Source organism: Bidens hawaiensis, unplaced genomic scaffold (assembly GCF_021521415.1).
Source record: "Bidens hawaiensis isolate Kalapana, Puna unplaced genomic scaffold, B.hawaiensis_p1.1 tig00002602_1, whole genome shotgun sequence".
In the NCBI taxonomy this organism is placed as follows: domain Eukaryota; kingdom Viridiplantae; phylum Streptophyta; class Magnoliopsida; order Asterales; family Asteraceae; genus Bidens; species Bidens hawaiensis.
This window is the reverse complement of record NW_027491141.1, coordinates 1,466,588-1,485,378: the sequence shown is the minus strand read 5'-3', so window position 1 is coordinate 1,485,378 and position 18,791 is coordinate 1,466,588. Positions and strand designations below refer to the sequence as shown.

Here is an 18,791-nt window from a genome sequence, read left to right as displayed (position 1 = left end):
TGAGAAAGACATCTAATAAAGCATCATGAGGGAGACTAATAGTGATACAGACTAGTTAGTTTTTTTGGCTAGTTTTTGTGTTTGACTTCTACAAAACATTCGACCTTGTTGACTTTTGTGTACATCTTTATGTTTATATATATCCAATGTTTGTGGTATGTATTTGTAAAAAATCTGCATGTATTTGTTTTAGCAATGAAAACCTGGAAATGCTGGAAGCACAAAAAAATGGTGGCGACATAGTTGTCGCTAATAGCCTGTCACCGGTTACCGGATTCCGGCAAACCCTTTAGCGGCGACATTTACCCATTAGCGGCGACAATGGACCATTAGCGACGGATTATTAGTGGCGAAATTAAACAAAGTTTAGCAAAAAAGAATGTTTGGATCAAACTAAAACATTTTAGAACTTTAAAAGAGCTAATTTAATATATGTTAGAAGTTAACGGGCTAAAAGTGAAAATTGTGAAATACACTGTAGCAGGAAGGTTTCCTATAATAATAACTAGAATCAGCTTGCTATGGTCTTAATGTTCTTGTTGCAACCTACTTTGCTGATGTTCCAGCTGCAGCATTTAAAACCCTAACTTCATTGCCTGGAGTTACCGGTTTCACTTTTGATTTGGTCCGTGGTGAAAAGACTCTTGATTTGATCAAGAGCAGGCAAATACCTGTTTGCTGGAGTTGTTGATGGAAGGTACATTTGGGCTAATGATCTTGCGGGATCCCTTGCTGTCCTTGAGTCAAGCTTGTTGTTTCAACATCTTGCTCACTCCTACACACTGCTGTTGGATGATGAAATCAAATTAATCTTGGCTTGCATTTGCTGCCCAAAAGGGTGTTGAAGTCAATGCATTGGCTAAAGCTCTTGTTGCTCACAAAGACGAGGTAAATATTCCACTCGTATTCTCTTTAATCTGTTATTCGATCAATAAACACACAATGACTAAATATGTGTTTTCTTTCAGGCATACTTCACAGCTAATGCTGCTTCTCAGGCTTCAAGAAATTCCTCCCCAAGAGTGACAAATGAAGTCGTAAGTGATTGTTGATAAATGGGAATTCACATTTATGATATAATAAGTTCATGCTTAGTTGCTCACTTATTTTTATATCTCAGGCTGCTGCTTTGAGGGGTTCAGACCACCAATGTTAGTGCCAGGTTGGATGCCCAACAAAAGAAACTAAACCTTCCTATTCTCCCAACCATCACCATTGGTTCATTCCCTCAGACCATCGAGCTCAATAGAGTTCGTCGTGAGTATTAATTTCACCGTTTGAAGATGATGATGCCATAATTAGTAATAAGTTTTCTCACATAAAACCTTGTTTTTGTAGGATTTCCGAGGAAGAGTATGTTAAAGGCATCAAAGAGGAGATCTACAAGGTCGTCCAACTCCAGGAAGAACTTGATATTGATGTCCTTGTTCACAGAGAGCCAGAGGTATATTTACAATGTTTATCATAATTGGTTGAAATATATTTTCTAAAATGAGTATAATATTCCAGAGAAATGACATGGTTGAGTACTTTGGAGAGCAATTGTCTGGTTTTGCCTTCACCGCCAACTGTTGGGTGCAATCATATAGGTCCCGATGTGTCAAGCCATCAATCATCTATGGTGATGTCAGCCGCCCTAAGGCCATGACTGTCTCCTGGTCCTCAATGGCTCAAGAGATGACCAAACGGCCCATGAAGGGTATGCTTACCGGTCGAGTCACCATCCTCAACTGGTCCTTTGTCCGTAATAACCAGCCCAGGTATAATTATAATATACAAAACAACAACGTACATGTACACAAATTAAGGAATCTATTAAATTGAATATTCTTGTTTGTTTTCAGGTTTGAAACTTGCTACGAAGTTGAGGATCTCGAGAAAGCTGGAATCACAGTGATCCAAATTGATGAAGCTGCTTTGAGAGAAGGATTGCCACTTAGGAAAGCTGAACATGCTTTCTACTTAGACTGGGCTGCCCACTCCTTCAGAATCACCAATGTAGGCGTTGTTGTGTCACCCAAATCCACACCCACATGTGCTCCTCCAACTTCAACGACATCGTCCACTCCATCATCGACATGGATGCTGATTTTATCACTATCGAGAACTCACGGTCTGACGAGAAGCTACTGTGGGTGAACCCTGACTGTGGGCTCAAGACCCGTAAGTACGGTGAGGTCAAGCCTGCACTGCTAAACATGGTTTCAGCTGCCAAGAAAGCTTCGCTCTGAGTTGGCTAAGTGAGGTGGTTCTTGAAGACGGGTTGAGTTTATTTACGTTGATTGATATCCAATAACTATGGTTGATCAGAATCGAATGGTGTTGTGTTTTTTAGGAGTCTGTTGTTCTCCTGTTATGCTATTATTATGTTCTTTTAGAAATTTAATGGAATTATAAAATACAATATAATATGTTGATATATGTCAAGAGCAACAATCACTCGTTTATGTCTAAAGTAGAGGGTGAGTTTGCCGAAAAAAGAAAAAGAAGAAAACACGAACCAATTACAACTTTCTAAACTAATCATTTTAAAATCATGTGTTAACACAATCAATTTTAGTGTAACTCAAGCACAAATAATCTATTAAACAAGTTAAATGAGCTAACCTAAAGCACACTATGTTTATTAAACAATTTTCATTGTTCTAAAAGCCTAATTATTTTTGTAAATCTAGAAGTATAGAAACATGATAAAGTATAATTGTGTAAATATAAAAATATAGTATGTAAATTGAACAACAAAAGGTCAGTAATATTCATTTTTACTGTTGTAAATTGTAATGGTATGAAACAATGATCTGACTTGGAGCATCGAAGATAAACTAAGTTAGGTTTGCTTACTAAGTTGATAGGGCAGAAAGAGGAACAAGACACATCAAAGGGTGTTTTTATCCTAGTCAAAAGTCAATGTATTGCCAGATGTAAATGACTAGGGGTTGCCGCCGGTGTTTTGTATTCCCTCTTCATACCCTTTGTTCTTTGAGTTGTGCATGTTTCATCCCACGGGGAACTCGCCAAAGGTAGAGCGCTGGCTGTTGTAATTCTTATGATACCTACACAAAACGACAACATTACAAAGTTCACTTTCGTGTTTAGATTCACCGGGTAACTCATTTAACAGACCAATGCATAAAATTAGTCGTAACTAAGAACTACAAGTAAACGAAAGCATTTTAATAAAATAAAGAAATAACTGGTAAGGCTTCTGAAGATTTGGAACTCTAAATTTGAAAATCAGATCTAAGACCAATATAAATAAACTACTCTACACTCTAGTAAAATGCATTTATGTATTTTTTTTTTATGTGAAAGTTCATTTTACTACTTTTATAAGACCCACCAGACATAACTAAATCCAGTTATTAAGGCAAATACAATACCTTCTGGTTGTGAGCCAGAGAAACACTATGCAACAACCAATTGTATTGCTGCAACCAATTCCCTCCATTTAGCCAAGCAATATAGAAAAGAAATGAAACAAAAATGTTTACCTACTCTCAAAGCATACAAATAAACATATAAATTTACCGTAAACCTTCAGCTGGAAGCAAGAATACCTTCAACAAAAGGCCTGAACACGAAAACAAAATGCAGAAAAAATAACAAAAAAAAAAAAAAATAAATTTACTAAATAAGTTGAAGCCTACCGTTTTCTAGTTTTATATTAACATATAGAGTGCCATTTTTTCACCTAATGCATCATGAATTGTTGATTGTTACAAAGCTTCCTTGCATTTATGAGTAAATTTTGCAGTTGTGATATGGTAAGGGTCAATCATCATCTGACATTTACACAATAACAAACAAAAACACATTAACAAAATACCATTGCTCATGTTAACCCGAACGATTTTGAAAATGTTCAAAGTGATCTGTTTTACGACCCATTTGAGTTGGCGTTTCTTGTGTATTGAATTTCAAAATAACCACACTTTTGATCAGCTTTTGAAATTTGGTTTCGATATAAATTATTACCTCAGGTAGCAGAATCTTGTGTTCCTCGATTTAAGAGACTTTTGGTGATCGTGTACAGTTGCTATGGTGGTTGTTTCCTTTGCTCGGGTGCTGCAATTTCTTCTATAATTAACTGAAAAACATTCAAGTGTTTTGACCATTATATGGTTGCCCATGTGCGATTAGAATTTCTTTGTGGTGAGACATGATGCAACATCGAGTTCCAATTAGAGATTTGGTAAAACAAAAGCCTACAATTATAAATAATATCATTTGTAAGTTTCAATAATTTTGTTATAAGAAAATGAAGAGCTCTAGACGATTGAATAAACTTTAAACTCTACCCATATATCATATGTGTGAGCTGAAATATAAATTACGAAAGAAAGAACCATATACCATTTGAGCTAAAACTGCAGCAAATTTGAAATCTAGTTTCTGTATAACATAGGAGGCGATTGTTTTTATACACAGAACCAAAACTTGAAAAAACGATTAACTTTAGCGGTTGTGGGGGAAATGAAATGGTGATTTCAAAATCCAAGCATTCAATTCCACACCCCTCGCGGGTCGTCAATTTCAAGTTGATTGTCCACCAGCTCTCAGGCTGGAGTACGGAATACCTGCTTCGCTGTAGAAAAAAACGAGAAATTCCCAAGATGCCCTGCAGTAAAACATTCGGTTTCCGTTTATATATAGTGTAATAATACGGTCAACAAATTAATCATATATTTTTATTACAATTAAAATTACAAAATTTACATGACTAAGATTACATGAATATGTTATAAATAGGTAAAAACTTCCTTTTACACTACATTTGTGATGTACTGGTAGGTATACATTGTTTATCAAAAATCAAAAAATAAGGTAACATATAAGCCTATTTATAACTCTAGATATGGTCATATATAGTTATCCGTATGACAAAAAAGGTTCTCCAAGTACATACCAACTCTAAATAAATGATAATATATATCCATGATACTAATACAAAAAATATTCATACACATAAAATATCATAGCTTTTAATTAATTAATATGATGTCATTTGAGAACATCTGCTCATGTTTATAAAAAAAATATGATTATCCCAAAAACCATATACGTGAACTTTGATGATATAATCATTCTTAGAATCTTTACAATTTGAAATTTATTGATCATGATAAATTTGATTTCATTAATATTCTGTGTATGACATATTTTTAATTGACTTTATACTTTACAATTAAAAATTGTATAATCAAGAAACATAAAAACCGAAAATTTAAATATAAAAAAATGATTTATTTATTTCATATGAATGTAACTGTCAAGAAAATGACAAATACATACTAAAATTAAAACCATGTTCAAATAATAGTGATTATTCTAAGATAGAAGAATATTAGAATATTTAAAGTTGCATAAAGTGAAGGTAGTGATTCTCAATTATAATCGTTGAAAGTAGGGCTATCACTTTTACCTGTAACCTGAAACCCAACCCATGAAAACCGGTACCTGAACCCAAACTAACCCGACCCAAGAAACTCGAACCCAAGAAAATACTAACCCGAACCTGAACCAAAGTAATTCGGGTTGGTTCTTGGTCCGAATTCTAGGTTTTGGGTCAACCCGAAAATTTTAAGTTTTAAAATCATATGTATTTTTAGGCATTAAAGGCTAAGCCTTAGCTGCTGACGTTATCAGGATTTAGTCCAAGTCGATTGTTCTCATTCCACATATTATGAATTGAATGTTTATTGTTTATTATTTTGAATATAAACCATAAAAACACTTTAATTAATACTTCAAAATTCACTAATCGTCTTTTGTCAATCCATATGGAGAATACTTATTATATGTAGTAATGAATTTGGTTAGAATAAACCTATAATTTTAATGTCATATATAGAAATAACTTAAAATATAAGGACTATATATGAAAATTGGTTGAAAAAAATATGAAGAGAGCTATGGGATTGACAAGTGACAAAAAATGATAGACTTTTATTAAAATAGATAGATAATGATAATAAATTTGACATTCAATCAACAAAAGTATTTAGAACCTAAAAAAAGTAAATTATACTTATATAAAATATAAATAAATTTAAAATAAGCTAAAAATAGTCAATTGTGATTGATGTATGATATTAAATGACTTTAATATAAAACGGGGTCAAGTCTTGTTTATAACAAACAAATAGGGATTTCAGGTTGGTCATGAGATTTTCTTACTTTTGACGGTTTTCTTCTGAAGATGGTCTCTGATGCTTAGAAAAGAGAGATAATCAAATAGACCAATAACACATAAACGTACCGAATGAAAAAACCTAAACTTTAAAATATAAATTAAAAGTTAAGTTTTATATGTTATATTTCAAATTGTTTCTTTCCATTTATATTTGACTTATTTTTCATTTAAGAAAGCCCCCTTTACATGATATTTTTTCTCTCTAGATTTTGAGCATTTTTTAAGAAAAAATAATATTATTTATATAAAAATTATTTTACATAAATGTTGTTTTTATTAAGATATTTGATGACGTGGTTACCTTGATCCAACTTGTATAATATAAAACAAGAATAGAGCATAAAACCTTAGAATCTATAAGCTGGAAGCTAGCAACCGGCAGCATTAGTTACATCACCACGACTTCTGAGTCCACAAGCTTAGTAGCATCTCGCTTTAGTAACGCTACTGTAATGCTAGGTTGTTAACTTCGATTATACATAAAGTAAAGTCTGCTGGAAAACATTTATGTAGACTTGCAGGATTACACCTTTCACGAAAAAGAAATGACTTACCTATACAAGCTAAGTTATAGAGTTAGTCCTATATCAGTTATATAAGATAGACTTCCTAAGAGAAGATCCTAGACTGCCTATAAAAGGATTCTCACACATCTAGCATTTCTCATTCTAAATCTCATTATATTCTCATACTTTCTCTCCAGGATATTACTCTCTAAAATATTACTCTTTAGAATGTTACTCTCTTAAATATCTCTCTCTCTAGAGGATAACCCTCATCAATTAAGCTATTAGGCCTCTGAGTTGCTAATTTCACGAGCTGCTGAGGCACCACACTATCAACTCACTCCAACCCCCATGACCAGCTCCCTGTTAATCAACTTGATATCCCATTAGCTGCTCTCTAACCGTTGGGTCTCAAAGATTATCTCCTCATACATTCTATAGCTAGTTTACATATCTTTATTTACCATTTATATGTTTATAAGGGATAAATTACCAATGTTAAGCATCAGAGGATGGTCTAGAGAGCCTGGTATCTGAAGTAACATCCATTTCATTGAAATAAGAATAAAATATTATTTTTTTGTAATCTTGAAGTTTATTTTTAATTAATTAATTATTATTTATTATGAATAATAAATAGATTTATGGACTTATAATATTGGAGACGGTCTTTAGGAAAGAAAATTGGGCTTAGGGTTGATGGGCTAGGGGTATAAATACCCACCCTTAAACCCTAAAACCTCAACCTCTCCCCGATCCTCCTCATATTCATCCTACACCTAACACTCACACAAAATCCTCCCTAGTCTAGTTAGGATTCAAGTTAGAATTCAACTCGTTTAAGCATTTTCTACACCAAAATAGCTAGGAAAGATCAGGACAAGCTCAACTGGGGATAGAAGCTCAAATTGACTTCATTCAAGGTATGTTTGGATTAAGGATTGATGAAACGATAACTGATTGCCATGAAAACTGTATTGCCTTAGATCAGTTGCAATGGTTAACAAAGAGGCAAGTGACCATGGCTATTTTGGCTTGAAACCTCTAAGGATTGAGATACTTAGTTCAAGTCTTAAAACAACGAACCTAGTCTAGATGGAATTGAGATAAAAGGTTTGTAAGCCTAGTAAGATGGGCCTTCATAAATAGTCGGATCACTTTTAAGAATTAAGCTCAGGTGAGGATGAGAATGGTGTATGCAAAACCAGGTTGAAATGTGGATGGCAGGTCCATTCGCATGACTTGGGTCAATGCAAATAAAGGCCATTACGGATTGGAATTGGTTCGAGCGGATGCAGATGGTTCAAACATGCAAGTGTGAGGCCAAACTTGCGAGTAGGGTCAAACTTGTGATTATGAGGTCAAACTTGCGAGTGAAAGGGCAAACATGCGGATGGGGTCAGGCAAGTGGATGGGGTCAAGTATGCGAATGAGCCAGATCTTGAGTCAATGCCCACACATGTAAAGCCCATAACCAATTCTTAAAGCCGATATCTATGCCTAGGTAGATTTGGGCTCGTGATTATAGTTACAAGCAGGCCCATATGCCATTACCGTCCAGTTTGAAAGTATAGATAACCCGAGTAACCTGGTTAACTCAGTTAAGGTTGGTTAACTAACATACTTGGTTATGGTAGTTAGTCTGTTAAACTAGTTAATCGGGTAGTTGCATTAGTGACCTGATCAACCTAGTTACCTTGTTAGCTCAGTTAACCATGTTAACTTAGTTTACTTGGTTAGCCAAAGTTAGTTCAATTAACTTGGTATTAGTTAAGCCAACAAGGTCAGGTTAACACATTAGTTCAGTTAGCATGGATAACTTACGCATGTATCTTAAACAGTTAACCGTGTGCAATTGAATAAATAATGCATTAATTAAGAATGTAATAGGATCCATGTGAGTATCTAGCCCATTTTCTTTGGACTGGTCCGTACTCGTAATTGAAGAAATTAAATATACTTTATTTAATACTAATTTTATATAATGAGAATGTGTTCATATGGGTTTATATGTGTAAATGTTAATATGATAGAATGGTTTGAACGGTAAAAATTAGGGCAGTATACCCTTATAATATATGCGAAAGAACTAGGGCGACAGACCCTTATAATATCTACGAAAGAATTAGGTGGCATACCGCTATAATATATGTGAAAGAATTTGGGTGGTAGACCCTTATAAATTCTGTGAAAGAATTAGACTGGCAGACCCATATAATGTATGCGAAAGAATTAGAGTGGTCGACCATTATAATATTTGTGAAATAATTAGGGTGGCAGATCCTTACAACAATATAATATCCGTGAAAGAATTAGGCCGACAGACCCGTATAATGTACGTGAAAGAATTAATGTGGCCGACCATTATAATATCCGTGAAAGAATTAGAGTGGCATTCCCTTACAATATCTGTGAAAGGATTAGGGAGTAAACCCTTCTAATATTTGTGAAGAATGTAGAATGTAAGAAAAAAATGAAGAATGTAAGTGCAGGTTATGTGTAAAACAATATTTTTGGATACTAATGTGTACATATGTGTATGATTAACTTATGGATTGTTAAACCAGAACTCATTCAGCGTAGCTGACTTTTAGTATGCACAAAGAAAAATAGGTTGAGGTAGCTAGCTTGAGGAGCAGACATGATAATTGAAGAAAGGTTGGCATTTGTAGAAAGACGAACTTATTATGTTTTGTTTATGTTTGAATGTTAAGGCATGAAGTTATGTGATAATTATGTTTACTTGAATGTTATTCCGCGAAGTTTTAATTCACTATAATATTTTAGAATTGTATTTTTGAGTAAATCCAATGCTAGGTAAGGTTCTCGGGTTTGGGACCTTAAAATTTGGTACTAGAGCATACGTTTGAGAGAAATAAGCATCCTATATGCTCAGACTTGAACAAAGATTGGGACCGAAGAAGAAAGATGACAACTCAAATAGTTGTGTCGCTAAAGCAAGCTCGAGAATGGTAAAGTACATGTGTAAGTTCATGTGAAGATCGTAAGAATATGTGTATTCTAGCATTGATTTCTAGGGATAGGAATCTGTGATTTCTATCTAGTTGACAAGGATTAGAATATGTGATTATATTTATGCTCGCTTGCTTATTTGTGTTAGTGGTACAACTCAACACAAGCGAAGTCATAAAGGGAAGTGTATAAGACATAAGGGGTAATGTGATTTGTTAATTACAATTGGCTACCATCATTAACAGTTAGCGTTACTATTTTTGTACGAAACAGTTCCCAGAGTGATGAAGTTTTGTGTTTTCTATATAATACTAATGGCTAGTATAAGAAGAGGATGTGGAAGTGTGGAGGTCGTACTGATTGCCGTGGTAGACCACGTGTCAACCAGTCATATTCTGAAGAATTGTTTGCTAGAGACGAATATACTAATACAATAACAAACTAGAGCAAAAACCAAGGACCCTAGATAGACCCTACTGTTAGAGTTTCTCTTGCCTAGGAAGTGGCTAATGCATTGAAGAAAATCCAAACTGATATGTCCACTGGAAGCAACATTAAGAGCACTGAGAACCCAAGTGGGAGTAATACCAAGACCACTTAACAGACTAAATAACCTACTGAGACTGAAAGGACTAAAACAAGTGTGGTTAAATAAGCAAAGGTTAACCATAAATAAAGGGGAGTCATGGGTGTAACTACAAGTCCTTCGATGGATGTGATACACCATAGTTAATGTTAACAACAAATCAGATCTAAACCATATCAATTATCACTTGTAGATCTAATATACCTTAACCCGATCAAGTTCATTGTAATTACTCTTATTTCCTTATATATATGTATTAGTTATTAGATATGTGTATTAGTAATACTTTAGTGAAGATTTGATCGAAAGAGAATGTGGACAGAGGTTCGTTACTCAATAATCAAAACTTATATTAACAGGGGTATGAACACCCCTATATATAGATGATGGAACCAATTCGTTACACAACCCGTAACGAATTGGTGTCCGGTTCGTTACCTTACAGACTAGATTCGTTATGCCCCATTCATCATCATTCCATGACAAATGGGAACATACATAACGAACTAGCAGTCCATTCGTTAAACATCCTTAACGAATGGACTTTACATTAAATGAACTGGCTAATTCGTTAAACATCCTTAATGAATTTGACTTACATTAACGAACTAACTTAACTTATATAAATATTATTTCATTATAACAATAATAAATACAAAACAATAAATACAAATACTCGAGACGAGAAAACCATGTACTAACAAACACCTCCTCTTCTTGAGCTCTTTGTCTTTAAATTACTTGAAGTGCTTTCACTGCCAATACCGACAACTATGAATTCTGTATTCGTGGCATACTCGTACAACACGCTGGAACTACATAGCTCGGTCTTAATCTTCATGGCGCTCAATCAATATCTTATACACGAACAGCACATCATTGTCAGTCTCTGACAAATTAACGAGCCACATTGGATCGATAACTCGAATAAATTCAGTCTTCAAACCTTTTCCAAGGACAATGCCGGCCTCACCGGTACGATTGTCATAGTACCAACGGTTAAGCGTTAGGTGAAGACCTTGCGGGAAAGTCTTCACCGGTACTTCATCGTTTTCGGTTGTTTTACCTTAAGCACGAGCTTCCTCCATCCCGTACGTGGATCTATCTCGTCAATACGTTTACGGATCGGAATCTTCGGCTTAAAGAATTTGAACCCGCGGTTTACTTCTAACAACTAATGTTGGTGAAACCATTCTGCATTCCGATTTCCATCGCGGTTCATGAAAGGTCGATTCGCGAGGGTACGCACATCCCAAAGTGGTAATGAGAGAACTTCAGTGATGTTTTGATAATACTGAACACCGTTCTCCCATTTGATAATGCAGACCTTTAATTTTGAATCATAAATCCAGGACACGATATCACCTTTAACAGTCGACACGGATTTGAATTTGGTCTTCTGATTTGCTTTAGCACGTGCGATAGCATCCTGCTTATGTTCTTCATCCACATACCTGTACACCTCGATCATCTTACGTACTCTCTTGTTTCTGCATGAAAACCAACCCTGAATATCAGAAATCGACGGATCAAGATTCGAATCAAACGACTTGCCTTCACCCTTTGACACTTTATCCAGATGGTCTTTAGCAGCTTTGACGTTTTCTTCATTGTAAATAGGAATACCCTCATCAACATTGAATCATTGATAAAGATCAGGGTACTCCTCTACTGTCACATCCTCAACCTCGACTTCCTCATCTTCATAAATAAACGACATATTCATAGGAATCATCGGATCTTGTAAGACTTCCTCATCGTTCAACACTTCTACATCCTCTTCAGCTTCTAACACATCAAGCTCTCCATCATTTAAACCCATCAGTACTGAAATCTGCTCACTTGTCAGGACCTGTCAACAAACTATCCCACCTCAATCTCATCCGCGTTCATCATACTCCTCACCACCCCGTGTTTTCTATAAATAGTACAATATTAGCCTTTATCGACTCGATTGGTTGTGCATTCGTTGAGTCTTGATAAACGACCAACTGTTTATCTACATCACTAACCCCACTTGTACCAGCACCGGAGGATGAGCCGTGAGCTTGTTTTGGCTCACAACCTCCAGCTCCCGAGGCATCAGGATATTCATCATCATTCTTTAGCTTCTTAAGTATATCTTCTGTGCATGTCAGCTGCAGAATAAGATCCTCTTGCTCCTTTATTTTCACCCCCTGAGACGTGACAATCTCACATAGCTCCTTCGTTTCCTTCTGACAGTAGGAGACGAAACCCATCAGATGTCGTTGATTCAGCGTCATTTGCTCTTGAGCTTGGCGATCAGCAGCCATTTGATTCTCATAAAGATGAATTAAACTCAAGAGCATGTTAATTTGATTTTCCAGGGGCATAGCATGGAAAGATGGAGGGATCGGCTGTACAGGACCTTAAGGATGATTAAGCCTCATGAACGAATTGTCCTTAGGCTGTGTCGGCATCATTGTCGGTGTTGGAGAAACCACCGATGTAGCCGAAGTAGGCCTTGGAAGTGTAGATAAAAGAGATTGAGGAATCATACCAAGCCTAGGGTCTAATGTAAGTGTAGTCGTCAATGTAAATTCCGGGGTGCTAGTAGTAAGCGACACCGCCGGTCTTTGAGGAGCATACGACCTTGGAACTTGAGGACCAAATGAAATTCCAGCACATTCGGTTATACGACGTCTGGATGGCTCACCACTAGCCACCTCTTTCCCTTTCCGCTTCCGTTGAGCAGCTTGAACATTAACTGCCTCAAATTCAGCACGTCGTTGAGTATCATCTCCACCTTCATCACAATCGTCACCATCATCATTACCACCGTCATTCCCACCTGGACCCTCTTCACGCTCAAAATCCGAATCATCGTGGATCCAACGTTCATTAGAAGGACATTCGTATACTGGATTAGATAAGTGACCAATCAACCGTTTGGTCCATGGATAAGGATCTTTCCGATACGACTTTATTCTCCTGACAGTATCAGTAGTCATGTGCTCCAACTTGAGTACATCATCCACCAAAGTATGATCAATCACTAAATTCGGAATCAGGTCTTGAACGATCAACTGAATAAAACGTGGATACATCAAAAATTTACCATGTCGATTCTTGACAAGACAATTCTCTTTGAGATGATAGAAGATCATCTCTGAGAAGTTAAATGGCTTGTTCAAGATCAACGCGACGAATGCCGATTGGAGCATGACACGACATTCGTCAAATCCACCCTTCTGTCTACCAAGGCAATGGATTAGAACGTGTAATAAGTACTTGTATGTGGGACACAAGCCTTGTTATACATGGACATGTCAAGGTCGCCAGCATAGAATACTCGACCGAACAGACCACGAATCAACTCTTTATCAAACTCGCTCGTGTTGTCCATATTATCCCCAAACTGCAACACCCTTCTAATGACCCCATGAGTAATAGTGATAGGCTGCCCGTTGACCTCAACAACAATGTGGTTCTCGGACTTAATGTACCGTGCCGAGTTCCAGAGTGGACGAACAATGCTAAAGTGAACTGTCGGCCTAGCAGTCACAGAATAATAAATACGAGAACGTCTTATGAAGGCCATCAAATCTCCAAACAAATCCTCGTCAGCAAAGTTCGTTCCGACAAAAGCACAGATGTTATGCTTCTTGTCGAACGGTACCAATGGAAGATCCGGTACTTGTTGTCGTTATACCGATTGTTGCTCAACATCATTAAGATTCTGAACGATCTCATCAGCCATAACTGAAAATATATAAACCCAAGATTTAGTAAAAACGAACAATAATTAATTTTGAATATACAAAATAATTCTAAGTATGATTCGTTAAACTTACTGTTTCGTTATAACGAATCAGGTACTTCGTTATAACGAATTACTTAATTTGTTAGATATACAAAACCACGAACTAGCCATAACGAATTAACTTTGTAGACATAACGAATTAAATAACGAATGTGGAATAAATCGTTATATAATTCACGAAGAAGTTAATACGTTATGTCATCAATAACGAATTGAGGACGAATTGACCACGAATTAATGTTAATTCGTTATCACATAACGAATAAGCACCAATAATGTTCAATTTTGATTATCCAGAGTCAAAGTCAAAATTGAGATGACATTAAAGAGTCAAACATGCAGTATAGATCCAATTGCATCATAATACACGATGAAATATCCTACAGATTACTCTAATCAGCTCGGAATAGAATCGCTAACCAATATACATTATTCATTAGAATCAGCACTAAGTTTACATTAGATTAAATTGGGTTTAAACTTATAAATTAAAAACCGAACACATAATCGATTCAAAAACCCATCAGATGCTAATGAAATTTGACGAAATGTATCTCTTTGAAAATTTTCATTTTCGTTTCAAAATATTTACAGTTTAACATCCGAAAAGCAAACATTAAGCAGAAAATAAAATATTTTTGTGTTTTTGTATGTTTTTTCGAAAGCAGTACATATTTTTGTATTTTGGTGAGTTTAAGCACAAAATCATATTAACCAAATTGCCCTTCCATCACCGTTTTATATTTCAGCGATATTATGATTGTCGTTAAGTCGGTCATTGATATTGTTGTTCACTTAAATCTTATAACAAACTTTCAAGCATTTTTGTGATATGATTAAATGTTCAATTAGAGCACAGAATATCAGAAACTATCAGCCTCTAATCTCGGTTCAAGCTTAATTTGATTTTTACCGTATCACCCCAACTTGACTTAAACCATTATATTGTCGACCAAAATTTGAAATTATATAAATTATTGAGCAATGCACAAGTCCATCTGTAGGCTTACATACATTGTATCCCCTAGGGTCTGTTTCTTAATGGTATTGAGATGCCGCAAGGGAGGAACAAATGTATGACTAACATCGGATTTTGATCAAGTCAGTAGTTTAGTTTGTACGATGTACAACGGTGATCAAGTTTAATGACTTTGGGTTTGCTCTAAAAGCGATTGAAATATTCATGCATATGAATACCCAGATGATTAAGCCGCATAAAGAGTCATAGTGTCCAGAAACCTAACGCTTGTTATTTGCTTTATTTTATTTTTGGTGATCTAACAAGTATAAGGCTTGAGTATGATAGGTTATTACATTTCTGCCATCCTTACCGAGATTTTTGTTAGAGACTAACACCCCTTTTAATTTGGTATTTCTCTATGTTTATATCACATACTTTACTCTAATAGCTTGTTTAAGACCTATCAATGCACCAATGCTATTAAGCACTCAGTCTTTTAAGTTTATTTCTTTCTGGATATGAGACCAGATGATCAATGTACTATCATTTTCTCTTTTTGCTTCAAAACACAATTTTTAGAAGCATAAAAATAAATTCAATCGCCCAAGTCATTTTCAGTCTATAGATTAATGGCTATCCTATCAATCTACAAGTAGATAACAGGACCAAAACATACAGGCATGTTCCACAAACTTAAATAACCGACATAATTTTCAGTGAGAGAATAAAATAAAACTGCATAACAATCGCACCAACTACTTTCCATTATCAGGTGAATGGCTATCCCAAAGATTTACAAGTAAATTTCAGGACCAAACATATACAAGTATATGTCCTTCAAATATGAGTAATTGACATAATTTTTAGGGAAAGTATACAAAAATCTTTTTGGATTTTCTCTTTACATACATAAAAACACAATCTTTTTGTCTTTCTGGATTTTTCTATGCATAAGAAAACTTCACCATCTTTGTCTTTTCGGATTGTTTCTATACATACGAAAAATTCACAATCTTTTTGTCTTTTTCAATTTTTCAAAAACAAAAATCACAATATTTTTGTATTTTTCATTGTTTTTTAATTTTCAAACAAAATTCACAATATTTTTGTATTTTTCATCATTTTTAAATGTTTTTGGTTTTTCTCTATACAAACAAAAATCACAATATGTTTGTATTTTTCAGTTTTCACCCCCAAAACCCAAAACATAAAAATAAATGAAAGAAAATAAACAAAAACGAATTTAAGGATAATTATCCTTGTTTAAGGACCTCAACAAGTGTTTTAAGACCGTTAATACCAAGCATAAAATTAAAACGAGTTTTGTCAAATGCCTTGGTAAATAGGTCAGCGCGTTGAAAATCCGTGTGCACCTTTTCAATATCAATTAATTTCTTTTCAAAACAGTCTCGAATGAAATGAGATCGAATCTCAATATGTTGTTTTTGAATGATTCACAGGATTTTTGATGATACTAATAGCAGCAGAGTTATCAATTAAAATTGGAGTAGTAAGAAACTTCAAACCGTAGTCGCGCAGATGTTGTTGAATCCATAAAACATGTGAACAGCAAATCGAGGCTGCCACATATTCTGCCTCAGCGGTTGAAGTAGAGACCGTTGTCTGCTTCTTACACTGCCAGGAAACAAGCCGGCTTCCTAAAAATTGACAACCTGCCGTAGTCGATTTGAAATTGATCTTGCATCCTCCATAATCAGAATCGGAAAACGCAGTGAATTCAAAGCTGTCATCCTTGGAATACCATAACCCGATTTCAGGATTACCCCTCAGATATTGAAGTATGCGTTTAGCCGCCGCTAGGTGAGTCACTCGGAGACTTGATTGGTACCTAGCACACAAACAAACTGCAAACATTATGTCAGGTCGAGAAGCAGTTAAATACATTAATGAACCAATCATAGCACGATAAAGGGTATAATCAACTGTATCCTCCAATTCTTTCGGTGAAAAATTGTGACCCACGGGAAGAGGCGTTGAAGGGATTTTTCCGGCAGTTATCTTGAATTAGCTCAAGAAATCGTTCACATATTTTGTCTGATGAATGAAGATTCCCTTATCAGACTGATGAACCTGCAAACTTAAGAAGAAATTCATCTCCCCCATCGAGCTCATTTAAAATTTCGTCTACACTAACTTCTCAAAATCCTTACACAGCTTGTCGTTTGTTAATCCAAAAATGATGTCTCAACATAAATTTGGACAAGAAGCAGATCATCACCAATCTTCTTATAAAACTGAGTGCAGTCGACAGTTTCTCGCTTGAAGCCATTATCAGTAAGATGGTCAGCAAGAGTGTCATACCAAGCTCTCAGGGCTTGGTGTAGACCATACAGGGCCTTGTTCAATCGGTAAACTCGGTCCGTATAATCTGGATCTTCAAAACCAGGAGGCTGCAAAACAAACACTTCTTCATGCAATTCTCCATTAAGAAACACGCTCTTCACATCCGTCTGATAAACTTTGATGTTCTTGAAAGCAGCATAGGCTAAGAAAATTCTTATAGCTTCCAATCGGGCAACTGGAGCATACACATCAGTGTAATCCATGCCTTCTTGCTGATGAAAGCCCTGAACAACAAGTCTTGCTTTGTTTCTGACGATCACATCACGATCATCCTTTATACACTTAACTACCCACTTAGTAGGAATTGGTTTCTTAACTAGTTTATCAATGAGATCCCAAACACACAGTCGATGAAACTGTTAAATTCTTCTTGCATTGCTTCCTCAAGATGGATCGGCGAGAGCCATACGAACATTTGTTGGTTCTACTTGAGATAGAAAGCAAGTGTATTTTGCGAGGTTCATGATTCTCGAAGAATGCATATCAGCATACGCACATAAAATAAAATCAGTAGAATTAGCAATTTGATGACGTGTTTGCACACCTATATCAAGTTCACCAATGATGTTGTCCTGAGGATGATATGAATGAATCCGAAGAGTTGGATTCTCAGACACAACAACATTTTCAGATAAATTAGTTAAATTCTCCTCTGCATCATGAGACAATTCACCAATCTCATGTGTTTCAGGAAGAGGAGCTGAGGAGGAATCAACAAAATGACCATCATCATATGAGATCGAAATCACATCACACGTATCAGAAAGATTATCTTGTGAAGCATAAACATAAACAGAACAAAAGATCTTGGAGGTAATAATTGATCTTCAAAATAAGCACGCACCAAGTCTTCATCTGGTTGCTTAGTGAATTGAGTGAATGAATTAAATAAACTCTCATAATCGAACATCCAAGCAGGTCCTTTACCTTGGGGAGGTATGGTATACCTTTGGAAATCAACATGGTACCACTCCTCAACACAACCCGAAGTAAAATTAAATACACGTTTCTTAGGGGATGCGTAATCCAAAAAATAACCTTCAATTCCCTTTTCTTCAAATTTTCCCGCATCTTTATTCAACATAGTACAAGGACACTCGAATGGTTCCAAGTATAAGTTCATAACTAGTCTTTTGAAGCTTCTTCACCTTCAAAACACGATTAAGCGTGTAACAAGCAGTATTCACAGCCTCGTTCCAGAATTGAACCGGAAGCTTAGAATCTGCAAGCATCGTTCGAGCTGCTTCAATCAGTGTTCTATTCTTTCTTTCCGTCATACCATTCTGTTGAGGTACATATGGAGCACCGTATTCTCGATGAATTCCTTTTTGAATACAAAAGAAATCCAATACATTGTTTTTGAACTCCGTACCATTATCACTTCGAATACGTCTCACCTTCAACTTATACAGTGATTCGATCTT

At 35.6% G+C, this 18,791-nt stretch overlaps 1 pseudogene; it reads left to right on the top strand.

Annotated features, from left to right (window-relative positions):
- Positions 1-209: 209 nt before the first annotated feature.
- LOC143620556 (5-methyltetrahydropteroyltriglutamate--homocysteine methyltransferase-like) lies at positions 210-2,252 on the top strand (annotated as a pseudogene).
- Positions 2,253-18,791: the final 16,539 nt, after the last annotated feature.